Here is a 16,293-nt window from a genome sequence, read left to right on the forward strand (position 1 = left end):
GCAGTACTTCAGATAATCACTGTACAGCTCACTCCTGGCTGCAGTGAGACATGTAGGAACTGAACATCCAGATCAGTACACAAGTCCATGATGAGGCAAAAGCCTTCCTGCAGAAGGCTTTTCATTGCCACATATGGGTGATATTCTACACCTCTATCACATACTAGGCCACCATAAAGAGGGTAAACACTATAAACTCTTCAACTTGAGCTGCAATGTGGCTATACATCCTTTTCACTAGATGGGCACAATCTACGATCATAGGCAGGTCTCAAACAGAAGAACATATCAGCAAACTAGAAGACAGAGAGAGAGAAGCAAAAAGTATATTCAAAGAAATGATATCTGAAAACCTTTCTAACCTGAGGAAAGAAACAGACCCCCAGATTCAGGAAGCCCAGAGAATTCCAAATCAGTGGAACCCAAAGAGACTCACACCAAGACACATTATAATAAAACTGTCATAAGTTAAAGATAAGAAGAAGATGGTGGAGAAGTAGGGGACCCCATTTCAACTGGTCCTCTGAATTTATCTGGATATCTATCAAACCATTTTGAACACCCATGAAATTAGCCTGAGATTTAAGAATATAAATCTGGATCTGTACAAGCAGAAAAGTGAGTGCTTTTTGCAAGATAGGATGTGCAGAGTCATGAATCTGCAGGGAGAGATCAGAAGATAAACAGAAAGGGGGGGGGGCCTCCATAAGCTGGCTCCTGGAAAGTGATATAACACCAGAATGCAAAATCAGAACCCTTAGAAATCTGCTCTAGGGAAAGACATCCTTCTCTGAAAGGGCTCTGGAATGAAAAGGTAGAATTCTAGGTAGGGCACTGTGGTCTCAGATTATGAGGGACCACAGAGCAAAAGGGGATTCCTGAAATGGTAGAGAGCCCGAGCATTGGAGTCAGGAAGCAGGTTATAGTCAGCAAGCCCAGGAAGGGACTCTCAGCTCCGATCGCCATAAACCGCAAGCCAGGCCAGTCAATAACCGCTCTTTTCTTGAACAGTCTGAAAATATCTGGAACCTGCGCCCATGACTGGGCAAAAATTCACAGAGCAGTAGTGGCTGAGGAAGGGCTTTAGAGCAGAACTGAGACCTGGTTCCACAGCTTCAGGTGCACATGCAAGCCCACAGCCACTTGCAGTTTTAGAGTTACAAAGGGCAGAGGCATTCCAGGGCCCCTGAGACTACCTCTCAGAGAATTGCTGTGGGTGCACACTGTGGGAGGCTGAAGTTTTCAGCAGCACATGCAGAGGTGGAGACTGTCCTGGAGGGTTTAATAAAGAGAGCAGATGGAGATTTTTCTGCTCTGGGCCAGAGGTTTGGATGCAGCCATTTTTGCTCTGATCCTCTGAAGAGGTGTGGAAAGCCACCAAGGAACAAAAGATACACAGAATACCAGTTTCTACTGAGCCCATCCCCCTGACAGGGAGTGGGGCAACTCTGCAGTATTTTTCTTTTTACCTTTTCCTCATTTCAACTAGGTGTCTATTATATCAAATTATTTTTCATACTCGTTTTTAACATATTTTTATACACCTATATTTTTTATAGATATATGCTTTATTTTAGCTCTTTTTTTCACTCTATTCAGTTTTACCTTTTTATATATACAAGTTTTACTTTCATTGTAATTTTGGGACATAGTGTCCTCTAACACACAGATGAAAATACACACAGGAATAATTGAAAAACCCTACTTTGTACACACTGAGAGATTATAGCCCCCATCCCCTCCCCCTCCTCCCTTTTTTTTTTAATTTTTAGATTTTTAAATTTTATTCTTGTGTTTCATTTTGGCTTGGTTTTTTCAGTGGTGGTGTCTGACCACTCTGGATTTTGCTAGGGTGCATCCAGCTTGGGTTGTGGTTGATATTTTGGACTCTGCTCATTTACTCAACCATCTCTTGACAGAATGACTAAAAGGAGGAATCCTCAACAAAGAAAAGAAACAGAGACAATGTTCTCTGCCACAGAACTAATGGATATGGATAAAAGCAAGATGTCAGAGATAGAATTCAGGGTAGCAATTATAAAGTCAATACCTAGGCTCGAAGAAAGCGTTAGTGACATCTCTAAGAGCAGAGATGAGATCTAATCAGGCCGAACTTAAAAAATGCTATGAATGCAGTCTAAACTGGATACTTTAACAGCCAGGGTAAAGGAAGCAGAAGAGAGAATTAGTGATCTAGAAGACAAGCAGGTGGAAAAGGAAGTGGGGGGAAAGAGAGATAGGCTGCTAGTAGCACATGAGAAAAGGATTGCAGAGATTAATGATGCCATGAAACATTCCGATGTCAGAATAATTCAGAATCCCTGAGGGGGTGGAAAGAGAGAGAGGGATAGATGGTATATTTGAGCAAATCATGGCTGAGAACTTCCCTAATCTGGGGGAAGAAACAAGCATTAGAGTCCAAGAGGCAGAGAGGATCCCTCTCAAAGCCAATAAAAATAAATCAACACCCCAAAATATAAGAGTGAAGCTTGCAAATTTTAAAGCCAAGGAAACAATCCTGAGAATAGCCAGGGAGAGTAGGTTCCTTACATACGGAGGGAAGAATATCAGAATAATATCACACCTGTTCACAGAAACCTGGCAAGCCAGAAAGGGCTGGCAAGACATATTCAGGATGCTAAGTGAAAAGAACATCCAGCCAAGAATATTTTATCCAGCAAGACTGTCATTCAGAATGGATGGAGAGATAAAGAGCTCTCAGGACCAGCAGAAACTAAAAAAATATATGACCACCAAGCCAGCCCTGCAAGAAATATTAAGGGGGATTCTGGAAATGAAGAGAGACACCAAGAGTCACATAGACCAGAAAGAAACAGAAAATCTATAGAAACAGGGACTTTACAAGCAGTGCAATGGCACTAAATTCATATTTTTTAATAGTCACTCTAAATGTAAATGGGCTAAATGTTCCCATCAAAAGAAATAGGGTTTCAAATTAGATATAAAAGCAGAACCCATCCATATGCTGTCTACAAGAGACTCATTTTGAATCTAGAGCCACCTCCAGATTGAAAGTGAGGGAATGGAGAACCATCTACCACACTAATAGCCCTCAAAAGAAAACTGGGGTAGCAATCATCATATCAGATAGATTTTAAACCAAAGACCACAAGAAGAGATGTAGAGGGGCACTATATTATACTTAAAGGGTCTATCCAACAAGAAGATATAACAATTATAAATACCTATGGCCCCAACATGGGAGCAGCCAATTACATAAACCAATTAATAATCAAAATAAAGAAATATATTGATAATAATACATTAATAGTAGGAGACCTCAACACTCCACTCTCAGCAATGGACAGATCATTAAGTAAAAGATCAAAAAAGAAACAATAACTTTGAATGACACACTGGACCCAATGGACTTCATAGATATATGCAGAACATTCCATCCTAAAACAACACAATAGTCATTCTTCTCCAACACACATGGAACTTTCTCCAGAATAGACTGCATACTGGGTCACAAATCAGATCTCAACCAATACCAAAGATTGAGATTATTCCCTGCATATTTTCAGACCACAATGCTTTGAAACTGGAACTCAACCACAAGAGGAAATTTGGAAGGAACTAAAACGCTGGAGGTTAAAGAGTATCCTGCTAAAAAATGAATGGGTCAACCAGGAAATTGAAGAAGAACTTAAACAATTCATTGAAATTAATGAAAATGAAAATGCATTGGTTCAAAACCTATGGGACAGGACCTGTAAAAGATGGCGGAGCAGTAGGGGACCATATTTGAACTGATCCCCAGAATTGAGTTGGATATCTACCAGAACACCCTGAACACCCACAAAATCAGCCTGAGATGTAAGAAGATAGATCTGGATCTCTACAAACAGAATAGCCCAGGTGGGTGGTTTCAATGTATGAAGCAGGGAGCCGTAATTCTGTGGACAGATATCGGAAGATAAACAGCAGGGGGAGGGAGCCTGGCTGTGGGGATCCTACACCGCTGGTGAGTGAAAGCCTCCTGCACTGGGGACTGCACACAGGCTCGAAGACCAGTAGTGATGGGGAAAGGACTTTAGGGCAGCCCCCCAGAGGGAAACCTGGAGCAGCAGGACCGCACATGTGAACTGGGGGCAGCTGGTGGTTTTAGAAGCACAAAGGGCAGAGACACACCCCAACCTGGAAGCAAGGACTGGGAGTGCAGCTGAGGGGTGCACAACCCAGGACGCTGCAGTTTATAGCAGCACAGACAGAAACAGAGATAGTGTGGCCTGGAGAGCTCACTGAAGAACAGGCTGTGAGCTCTCTGCTCTGAGGCAGAGGGTTGGGAATGATCTCTTCTGCTCTGACTCTTGGAAGAGATGCAGAAAGCCGCCAGGGAAAGCCACCAGAGAACAAAAGCCCCCAAAAACCGGTTTTCACTGAGCCCAGTCCCCACTACAGGGGGCAGGGCAACTCTACCCAAACAGGGTTACTTGAGTAACAGTGGGGCAGGCCTCTCCCCCAGAAGACAGGCTGGGAAAAAAGAGGCCAGTAACCCTTAAGTCCCTAGGAAACAGGTGCATCTTGCTTGGGTTCTGGTCAGTAATTTGGACTCTGTACATTCACTCAACCACCCCTCAACAGAATGACTAGGAGGAGGAACCCCCAAAATAGGAAGGACTCAGAGATTGTGACTTCTGCCACAGATTTACAAATGGACGCAGATATAACCAAGATGTCAGAGATGGAATTCAGGCAGGCAATTGTGAAGACAATAGCTAGAATGGAGAAATCAGCTAATGACAATATAGAGTTTCTAAGGGCAGAAATGAAAGCTGAACTGGCAGAATTTAAAAATGCTATCAATGAGACCCAATCTAATCTAGATAATCTAACAACTAGGGTAAGCGAGGAAGAAGAACGAATTAGTGAGCTAGAAGACCAATTAATAGACAAGAAGGGAAAAGAGGAGGCCAGGGAAAAACAACTCAAAATCTATGAAAGTAGAATCAGAGAAATAAGTGACACCATGAAACGTTCTAATGTCAGAATTACTGGGATCCCTGAGGGGGTGGAGAGAGAGAGAGGACTAGAAGATATATTTGAGCAAATCGTAGCTGAGAACTTCCCTAATCTGGGGAATGAAATAAACATTCATGTCCTAGAGGCAGACAGGACCCCTCCCAAGATCAAGGAAGACAGGCCAACACCCTGGCATGTCATAGTAAAACTCGCAAATCTTAGAACCAAGAAAACATCTTAAGGGCAGTTAGGGGGAAGAGATTCCTTACATACAGAGGGAGGAACATCAGAATAACATCACACATATCTACAGAGACCTGGCAAGCGAGAAAGGCCTGGCAAGACATATTCAAGGTACTAAATGAGAAGAACATGCAGCCAAGAATACTTTATCCAGAAAGGCTGTCGTTTAGAATGGTTGGAGAGATGCAGAGCTTCCACGCCCAGCAGAAACTGAAAAAATATGTGACCACTAAGTCGGCCCTGAAAGAAATACTAAGGGGGGTTCTATAAAAGGAGAAAGACCCCAAGAGTGATATACAACAGAAATATACAGACACAATGTCTAAAAACAAGGTCTTCACAGGCAACATGATGACAATAAATTCATATCCTTTAATAATCACTCTCAACGTGAACAGCTTAATAGTTCCCATAAAATGGCACAGGGTTGCAGATTGGATAAAAAGACAGGACCCACCCATATGATGTCTACAAGAGTCTCATTTTGAACCTAAAGATACATCCAGACTGAAAGTGAAGGGATGGAGATCCATTTTCCATGCCAACTGACCTCAAAGAAAGCTGGGGTAGCAATTCTTATATCAGACAAATTAGATTTTACACTAAAGACTGTAGTTAGAGACACAGAAGGACACTATATCATTCTTTTTTTTTAAATTTTTTTAAAGATTTTATTTATTTATTTATTTATTTATTTATTTATTTATTTGAGACAGAGAGAATGAGAGAGAGAGAGCACATGAGGGGGGGAGGGTCAGAGGGAGAAGCGGGCTCCCTGCTGAGCAGGGAGCCCGATGCGGGACTCGATCCCGGGACTCCAGGATCATGAACTGAGCCGAAGGCAGTCGCTTAACCAACTGAGCCACCCAGGCGCCCACACTATATCATTCTTAAAGGGTCTATCTAGCAAGAAGATCTAACAATTGTAAATATCTACACCCCCAACATGGGAACAGCCATCTACATAAGCCAACTGTTAACCAAAATCAAGAGTCATATTGATAACAATACATTAATTGTAGGAGATCTCAATACTCCACTCTCAGCAATAGACAGATCATCTAAGCAGAAAATCAACAAATGAATGACACACTGGACCAGATGGACCTCATAGATATTTACAGAACATTCCACCCTAAAACAACAGAATACTCATTCTTCTCAAACGCACATGCAACTTTCTCCAGAATAGACCACATACTGGGTCACAAATCAGGTCTCAACAGATACCAAAAGATTGAGATTAGTCCCTGCATATTCTCAGACCACAATGTTTTGAAACTAGAACTGAATCACAAGAGGAAAGTCAGAAAGAACTCAAATACATGGAGGCCAAAGAACATCCTACTAAAGAATGAATGGGTCATCCAGGAAATAAAAGAAGAATTTAAAAAATTCATGGAAACAAATGAAAATGAAAACACAACTGTTCAAAATCTTTGGGATGCAGCAGAGGCAGTCCTAACAGGAAAGTATATAGCAATACAAGCCTTTTTCAAGAAACAAAAAAGGTCTCAAATACACAGCCAAGCCCTACACCTAAAGGAGCTGGAGAAAGAACAGCAAATAGAGCTTAAACCCAGCAGGATAAGAGAAATAATAAAAACCGGAGCAGAAATCAATGAAATAGAAACCAAAAGAACAGAGAAGAGATCAACAAAACTAGGAGCTAGTTCTTTGAAAGAATTAATGAGATTGATAAACCCCTGACCAGACTTATCAAAAAGAAAAGAGAAATGACCCAAATAAATAAATCATGAATGAAAGAGAAGAGATCACAACCAACACCAAAGAAAAACAATTATACGAACTATTATGAGCAACTATATATGCCAGCAAATTAGATGATCTGAAAGAAATGGATGCATTCTCAGAGATGTATAAACTACCAAAGTGAACCAGGAAGAAATAGAAAAGCTGAACAGACCTATAACCACTAAGGAAATTGAAGCAGTCATCAAAAATCTCCCAAAAAAACAAAAGCCCATGGCAAGATGGCTTCCCAGGGGAATTCTACCAAACATTTAAAGAAGAATTAATACTTATTCTTCTGAAACTGTTCCAAAAAATAGAAATGGAAGGAAAACTTCCAAACTCGTTTTATGAGGCCACCATTACCTTGATCCCCAAACCAGACAACAACCCCATCAAGAAGGAGAATTACAGACCAATATCCTTGATGAACAGGGATGCAAAAATTCTCACCAACATACTAACCAATAGGATCCAACAGTACATTAAAAGGATTATTCACCACGACCAAGTGGGATTTATCCCTGGGCTGCAAGGTTGGTTCAACATCTACAAATCAATCAATGTGATACATTAACAAAAGACCCCAAGGTCTCAGTAGATGCAGAAAAGCATTGGACAAAGTACAACATCCTTTCTTGTTCAAAACTCTTCAGGGTATAGGGATAGAAGGTACATACCACAGTATCATAAAAGCCATCTATGAAAAACCCACAGCAAATATCTTTCTCAATGGGGAAAAACTGACAGCTTTCCCCCTAAGGTCAGGAACACGGCAGGATGTCCACTATCACCACTGATTTCAACATAGTACTAGAAGTCCTAGCCACAGCAATCAGACAACAAAAAGAAATCAAAGGCATCCAAATTGGCAAAGAAGAAGTCAAACTCTCACTCTTTGCAGATGATATGATACTTTATGTGGAAAACCCCAAAGACTCCACCCCAAAACTGCTAGAACTCATACAGGAATTCAATAAAGTGGCAGGATATAAAATCAATGCACAGAAATCAGTTGCATTCCTATACTCCAACAACAAGACAGAAGAAAGAGAAATTAAGGACTCAATCCCATTGACAATTGCACTCAAAACCATAAGATACCTAGGAATAAATCTAACCAAAGAGGCAAAGGATCTGTACTCAGAAAACTATAAAACACTCATGAAAGAAATTGAGGAAGACACAAAGAAATGGAAAAACGTTTCATGCTCATGGATTGGAAGAACAAATATTGTGAAGACGTCAATGCTACCTACAGCAATCTACACATTTAATGCAATCCCTATCAAAATACCATCCACTTTTTTCAAAGAAATGAAACAAATAATCCTAAAATTTGTATGGAACCAGAAAAGAACCCAAATAGCCAGAGGAATGTTGAAAAAGAAAAACAAATCTGGTGGCATCACAATTCCAGACTTCAAGCTCTATTACAAAGCTGTAATCATCAAGACAGTGTGGTACTGGCACAAAAACAGCCACATAGATCAATGGAACAGAATAGAGAGCCCAGAAATGGACCTTCAACTCTATGGTCAACTAATCTTTGACAAAGCAGGAAAGAATGTCCAATGGAAAAATGACAGTCTCTTCAAAAAATGGTGTTGGGAAAGTTGGACAGCCACATGCAGAAGAATGAAACTGGACCATTTCCTTACACCACACATAAAAATAGACTCCAAATGGATGAAAGACCTAAATGTGGACAGGAGTCCATCAAAATCCTAAAGGAGGACACAGGTAGCAACCTCTTTGACCTCAGCCACAGCAACTTCTAGAAACATCACCAAAGGCAAGGGAAGCAAGGGCAAAAATGAACTATTGGGACTTCATCAAGATAAAAAGCTTTTGCACAGCAAAAGAAACAGTCAACAAAACCAAAAGACAACTGACAGAATGGGAGAAGATATTTGCAAATGACATATCAGATAAAGGGCTAGTATCCAAAATCTATAAAGAACTCATCAAACTCAACACCCAAAGAACAAATGATCCAATCAGGAAATGGGCAGAAGACATGAACAGACATTTTTTCCAAAGAAGACATCCAAATGGCCAACAGACACATGAAAAAGTGCTCAACATCACTCAGCATGAGGGAAATCCAAATCAAAACCTCAATGAGATACCAACTCACACCAGTCAGGATGGCTAAAATGAACAAGTCAGGAAACGACAGATGTTCGCGGGAATGCGGAGAAAGGGGAACCCTCCTACACTGTTGGTGGGAATGCAAGCTGGTGTAGCCACTCTGGAAAACAGTATGGAAGTTCCTCAAAAAGTTGAAAATAGAGGTACCATATGATCCAGCAATTGCACTACTGGGTATTTACCCCAAAGATACAAATGTAGGGATCCAAATGGGTACGTGCACCCCGATATTTATAGCAACAATGTCCACAATAACCAAACTATGGAAAGAGCCAAGATGTCCACCGACAGATGAATGGATAAAGAAGATTTGGTGTATATATATACAATGGAATATTATGTAGCCATCAAAAGGAATGAAATCTTGCCATTTGCAATGACGTGGATGGAACTGGAGGGTATTATGCTGAGTTAATAAGTCAAACAGAGAAAGACATGTATCATATGATCTCACTGATATGAGGAATTCTTAATCTCAGGAAACAAACTGAGGGTTGCTGGAGTGGTAGGGTGAGAGGGATGGAGTGGCTGGGTGATAGACATTGGGGAGGGTATGTGTTATGGTGAGCGCTGTGAATTGTGTAAGACTGTTGAATCACAGACCTGTACCTCTGTAACAAATAATACATTATATGTTAAAAAAAAAAAAGAAGAAGAAGAAGAAGATAGCAGGAAGGGAAAAATGAAGGGGGGGAAATTGGAGGGGGAGATGAACCGTGAGAGACTATGGACTCTGAGAAACAAACATAGTTCTAGGGTGAGGGGATGGGTTAGCCTGGTGATGGGTATTAATTGGGTGTTATACACAAACAATGAATCATGGAACACTAAAAAAATAAAAATGAAAATATAAAAACTGGGCAGAAGAATAAACATTTTTAAGACAAATAAATGACCAACAGGTATATGAATAGGTGTTCAACATGACTAAACTTCAGGGTGCTTGGGTGGCTCAGTCAGTTAAACATCCAATTCTTGGTTTTGGCTCAGATCATGATCTCAGGGTCATGAGATCGAGCCCCACATCAGGCTCCATGCTCAAGGGGGAGTTGGCTTAAGATTCTCTCCCTCTGCTCCTCACCCTACTCACTCATTCTCTCAAATCAATAAATAAATTTTTTAAATCACTAGTCATCAAGGATATGCAAATCAAAAGCACAATGTGGTATTACCTCACACCTGTTACAGTGACTATAATCAAAAAGTCAAGATACAAGTATTGGTGAGGCTGTGGACAAAAGGGAAATTTTGTGCACTGTTAGTGGGAATGTAAATTAGGGCAGCCACTATGGAAAATAGTGTGGAGGTTCCTCAAGAGATTAAAATTGAACTACATATGATTAAGCAATCCAACTTCTGGGTTTTCCAAAGGAAATAAAATCACTATCTCAAAAAGACACCTGCTCCCCCATGTCCACTGCAGCATTATTCACAGTAGCCTCTGTGTGTGTGTGTGTGTGTGTGTGTACATATATACATACTACTGAATGTATATATATGAGAGAGAATATGTGTAAATCATATATCTGGTAAGGGATTTATACTCAGAATACATAAAGAACCTTTACAATTAAATGAATTTTTTTTAAAAGGCCAATAACCCAATTTAAAAATTGGGCAAAGGATTTGAATCAACATTCCTGCAAAGAAGTTATACAAGTGGTCACATGAAAAGATGGTAAAAATAGTAATCAGGGAAATGCAAGTCAAAACCACAATGAGATACCACTTCACAATCACTAGAATGGTTATAATCAAAAAACAGACTATAATGAATATTGGTGATGGCACTGAGAAATTGAAACCTTCATAAATTTCTGGTAGGAATCTAAAATGGTGCAACCACTTTGGAAAAGAGGCAATTCCTCAAACTATTAGCACAAAGTTATCAAAGGACCTAGCCATGCTATTCCTAAGTAAATATCCAAGAGAAAAGAAATCATGCCCACACAAAAATCTGTACATGAATGTTTACAGCATCAGTATTTAGAATAAATAGTTGAAATAACCCAAACATCTGATCAGAATGGATAAACGAAATATGGTGCAGCTATATAATGAAATGGCATTCAGCAACAACAAAAAAGAATGAAATACTGATGCACACTACAACATGGATGAAGCTTGGAAGCATTATGCTATGCATAAAAAGCCAGCCATAGAAGGCTACATTTTGTGTGATTCCATTCACATGAAATATCCAAGATAGGTAAATCCTCCTGGGTATGGCTCAAAGAATTCAACTCCTAAACCAAGAAAATAACCCTTTTTACCCCCAGACTCCCACACCGGCCATGTGTCCTTTTGTCCATCACTTCTCAGGAGCTCAGGTCTTGCATGGCTCTGCAGTGCTCTTTTAAGCTGTCACTTCTGACTCAGACTAGTGCCCAGCACCATAGAAAAGGCAGCTCCAGCAATCACTCCCCATTGACCACCTCGATCCTGAGTCACCACACTGACCTGTTTATATACCACATTCCTGATCCCAGGAAACCACTCACTTACTTGTGGCTTTAGCCTTCCTTGGCTATAAATAAAAATATCTCTCCAGGCATAGTGCCTGAACAAAAGGAAACAAAACTTTCAACTTCACCCCAACTTCCAACACTTCTGCCCCATCACAGCATGGCTTAGGTGAGCACAACTTGTGGTTGCCCCAATCCTTCAAATAGGACCCCCCTCAAATAGTCCCACAGTAGGCCCCTTTTTTGTTGCTTCAGTTTCAATATGTCTATCCTCAGAGACCATGCTGTGGTCTCAAGGGGGACTGAAGGAGGACAATAAAGGGACAAGGAGTCTTGAGTTAGTAACCAATCATCCTGCTGCATGATTTAGAATAAGTCAGTTTACCTTCTCATCTGCAAAGTTAGGATGGAGAGGGTGATTCAGAATCTTGGGTCCTCAATTCTCCTTTTGAGGCCATACAAATTACATAAAGTGCAAGAAAATCCTAGGAGATAGAGAGAGAAAACATGGCTAAAATGGAGAGAGAAACATTGGCCTAGATAATTTCTAAGACCCCATATAGGACAAACTGTGCATCAGGGCATGTTCTTGATGGAGGACAATACAGGAAGACCTCACACTGCCCTTCGCAGAGGGCCTACTGGGTATTGCATTTTAGGCCAGATAGATGGATATATATGACCACTAAGTCTCATCACAATCTCTATAAGGCCTGTATCACCAACTCCCTTTTGCTGTGAGGTTGTATAATATTTCAAAGATTCAACAGCTGAAAGTAGCAGCCCCATGACTTGCAGACTGGCCTGCCCCGCTCCAAGGTCTGAGCCTTTCTCTTCTATCAGGCTAACCATCTATGACAACATAAGATGCAGGGACTTACTGGGTAACATGGGGCCCTGCTTAAGAGCTGAAGCCATGGCAGATAATCTTTCTCATCCTTGCTGATTCACTTGTTGCTTCTTGTGTTTTTTTAAATTACACAAGCCAACACAGAGTAGGAATTGAAGACAGACTGGGGATTGACACATTGGCGCTAGAGCATTTTCTGGGCCTGTGTGGATGAGCTGAGACTCAACAGCACCAGCTGGGAGCTGGATCGGCAGCCTTTCCTGGTCACAGGGCTTGCTGCGTGGGGTCCATGTCATGATCAGGGAAGCAGAAGAAATTACAAGAAACCTCAACTCTGTTTGCCATCCCAATCACCTCCAAGGCACAGAGCAGTTGCCTCCCTGTCAACACACTTCTGGAATTAAAACACACTGGTGCTTTGGAAATCAAAGAATCAAGAGCAGACACATTAGATTACCTTCTCTTTTTAATTCTAACAACTGAAATTTTGCTGTAACTGAGCACAAATCACATTACCACCAGCTGTGCCCAAACCTCAGTCTTAGCCACATCAACTGACAGTGGTTACCATGGCAAAGATGGTTCTAATTCAAAGCAGTGACAAGCATCTCTGCTTGACACCCAGCACAGGAGAAGAGTCTGGGAGTCTACAGGACTGGAAAATATCTTCAGGTCTCCTCCAAGACCCTGGATATGTGCATACTGAAGCAATGAGAAGCCAGAACAAATTCAGTAGGGGTAAATGGGTAGTACTTACAGAAGATAGATCTTTAAGAGGGATTTGCTAAAATTGAATTGTAGGGGCATTTTTGGTTTTGCTTTTTAAGAAGACAGTGCATGTACAAAGGTTGAGAGTCAGATAGCACCACAAGGAAGTAAAAGAGGTGGGAGCAGGACCTTACTCAATCTCACTTCAAAGTCCCCACTGCTCGGAGGCAACCACGTCAACCCTGCACCTATTCCTGTTTGGTACACACCTCCATACTTCCTCACAATGGGCTTGTGTTGTTGTTCCTTCATGCGCAAACATTCTCTATATGGAATTCCTGCCTTTTGTATCTTCTCCCTTCCCACTTACACAAACTAACCATCCTCTCAGCCTGCCAATATGATTACATTACACTTTCTGTTTAAAGAATTACTTGAAGTTTGAAATATTATTGTAATGGGAGTAAATATTTTTCATTTCCGATTCAATAGTATACAATGATTACATTTCTTTTATTCTTATGTTAATCCCCATACATTACATCATTAGTTTTAGATGAAGTGTTCCATGATTCATTGTTTGTGCATAACACCCAGTGCTCCATGCAGAATGTGCCCTCCTCAATACCCATCACCAGGCTAACCCATCCTCCCACCCCCCTCCCCTCTAGAACCCTCAGTTTGTTTTTCAGAGTCCATCGTCTCTCATGATTCGTACAATGATTACATTTTATTTCTGGTATAACTTTGTTTTTATGGGAGTTAATAAGTCCTTGTTTGTTTGTTTAGTTTCCTACATGCCTTTTTCTAGTTTAACCTAAACTCTCCAGTATCGAATGAATCTGAAAATTTATTAGTTCATTTGTTTTTCTGGAAGTGACTTCCTTGGGGCCCACTGTGTTCCTACGGCAAACTGCACAGTTCCTGTCACTGACTTTCTGGGGACCCCCTTCACCTCTCTGCTGCATGACATCCCATGCTTCCTGGATTCTGAGTTTTCCACCTTATTGAATTACTCCCTCATTTTCTTGGGGTTCACCTTTCAAATAAGTTCCTAAAAAGGGATGCCTAGGAGGTACATTTTCTAAGACCATAAATAAAGACAAATATATCTTTATTTTAGAAGCATTTAAATTTCCATTAACAGGTAAATGAATAATCAAACTGTGATATATTTATATAATGTAGTACTAGATAGCATTGACACATCGACTAGATTTACATGTATGAATATAAATGAACTCACAACAATAATATTGAAAAAGCAAGCTGCAAAAGAATACGTAGTGTAATAATGTTTTATTATATATAAAATGTAAAATGTATGTATAAATAATCAAGTCTTATTATTTGCAGGTTCTGTATTTGTGAATCTGTCTGCTTGCTAAATAAAATTCACTGGTAACCCTCAAAATCAATACTTGCAGTTTTTGCAGTCATTCACAGATATGTGCAGAATGAAGAAAAATTTGAGTCACCCCACACATATGTTCTCAGCTAAGATCCAATAAAATGGTACCTTCTTGTTTGAAGCTCTCATACTGAGCTAAACACAGTGTGGAGATGGTAGGGACAGTGCAGTAGAATACAAGAAGCTCCAGCTCCAGCTGAATGGATTTGAATTCCAACTGTGGCACCTATTGGGGGCAGGGGGCATGAAAATCACTTAACACTCTGACCTTTTCTCTTTTGTAAAATAAAAAAAAAATAGAACTTACCAGCATGGTTATTTTAGGATTTAAGATTACAATCTATGTGAGATATGTATGTATTTCCCTTAGAGAAATGTTTCTCTCTCTCTCTCTCTTTCACACACACACACACACACACATTTCGGGATTCCAGAATTCCAGACTAGAAATCCATTTCCTATAAAAATGTAAAGATAAAGATACTATCAGTCCCACTGTCTTCTAACTTTCAGTAATACTGCTACCAATACTATCTTACCTAATACTTTACCTAACAAATACCTAGTTCTTTCTATGTAGCAACTTGTTCCCTCAGCTCTGCACTTTTTTTCCCCTTATATTATTCATTAAACAAGTTCTTCCACCTTGGGCTGATGGTCCTCTCACACTAGCATAAAGTAGTTGGCAGGGACCCAGCCATTTCATTGAGGAGTGCCCTTTTGGCATGTGGTATCTATCAGCATTTTCTCTTAGATTTGTCCCTTTTCCCATAAAGAGATTCTTCCCTTCAGGTCTTTACATAAATAAAGACATGATTAAATGAGAAGATATACCATTTTCAAGGCTTAAAAGACAAAATATTACAAACTTAAATCTATAAATGCAATAAAATTGCAAAATTGTGTGTTTGTGTGTGTGTGTCTGTGAAAGTGTGAGTATGGGGTGTGTGTCAGTATATTCCATGACAAGCTCATCTTAAAATGCATAGGATGAAAAAGAGACAAGATAATTTTGGAGAAAACATGGAGATCTGTGCCCTAAGAATCACCAAAGCTATTACAAAACTAAGGTAATGAAAAAGAATGGAACACTACCACAAGAATAGATGAATCAACCAGGAAACAGAAAACAGGACTCAGAAACAGAACTTGAAAAATGACACAGTAGCTTTAGATATCAGATGGGAAGGGATGAAGTCATCAACACAGCATTCTGGGGCTCTCCACATGGTGAAATTATAACAATAACAACAATAATGCAACAATGGTAATATTTTTTGCTTTCATCATTAACAAAAATAATTCCAAGTATATTAAAAATCTAAATGTGAAAAGCAATAATTTTATGTAAGGCACAAAAATTAACAAGCCAAATAACAAATCTGGCTTCATTAAAAGAAAAAATATCTGTACAAAAGAACAAAAATCGGCCTCTAAAAAGTCAAAGTATGAGCCACATGTCGGTACTGGACGATGAAGTATATAGAGTCAGTGCACAGAGCGAGGATGAGCACATGTCCCTGTCTGCCTGGAATAGCACTGGTGTATCTCTGTTGCCTCATGGTAATCGTTGTATTAATAGCCTCTTCTCACTCAAAATTATCTAGCTGGCATAGTATATGATCACTCTACATATAAAGAAAAAGGATTAGTATCAAGCAATCATTACACTGTGCTAGTAAACAGGAAAATACAAATTAAAACTACACCAATCACTAAAATCT

This window comes from Mirounga leonina, unplaced genomic scaffold (genome assembly GCF_011800145.1).
Source record: "Mirounga leonina isolate KUSES-001 unplaced genomic scaffold, KU_Mleo_1.0 Mir_151, whole genome shotgun sequence".
NCBI lineage: Eukaryota > Metazoa > Chordata > Mammalia > Carnivora > Phocidae > Mirounga > Mirounga leonina.